The sequence below is a fragment of the Bison bison genome, unplaced genomic scaffold (assembly GCF_000754665.1).
Source record: "Bison bison bison isolate TAMUID 2011002044 unplaced genomic scaffold, Bison_UMD1.0 scf7180017864500, whole genome shotgun sequence".
NCBI classification, from domain to species: domain Eukaryota; kingdom Metazoa; phylum Chordata; class Mammalia; order Artiodactyla; family Bovidae; genus Bison; species Bison bison.
This window is the reverse complement of record NW_011495059.1, coordinates 8,050,711-8,051,374: the sequence shown is the minus strand read 5'-3', so window position 1 is coordinate 8,051,374 and position 664 is coordinate 8,050,711.

Below are 664 nucleotides of genomic sequence, written 5' to 3'. Positions count from 1 at the left end.
GTAGGGAAAACCACTAAATCACTCAGGTATAATTAATTCAAATCCCTTACGATTGCACATTTGAAGTGAGAAATAGATTTAAAGGACTAAATATGATGGACAGAGTGCCTGATGAATTATGGATGGAGGTTCAGGACACTGTACAGGAAACAGTGATCAAGGCCATCCCCAAGTAAAAGAAAGGCAACTAAGCAAAATGGCTGTCTGAGGAGGACTTACAAATAGCTCTGAAAAGAAGAGAAGCAAAAAGAATGAGGAAAGGAAACACATACCCATTTGAATGCAAAGTTCCAAAGAATAGCAAGAAAAGGTAAGAAAACTTTTCCAAGTAATCAGTGCCAAGAAATAGAGGAAAACAATAGAATGGGAAAGACTAGGGAACGCTTCAAGAAAATTAAAGATACCAAGGGAAAATTTCATGTGAAGATGGGCTCAATAAAGGACAGAAATGGTATGGACCGAACAGAAGCAGAAGAGATTAAGAAGAGGTGGTAAGAATACACAGAAGAACTGTGCAAAATAGATCTTTATGACCCAGATAATCACGTTGCTGTGATCACTCACCTAGAGCCAGACATACAGGAATGTGAAATCAAGTGGGCTTTAAAAAGTATCACTATGAGCAAAGCTAGTGGAGGTGATGGAAATCCAGCTGAGCTATTTC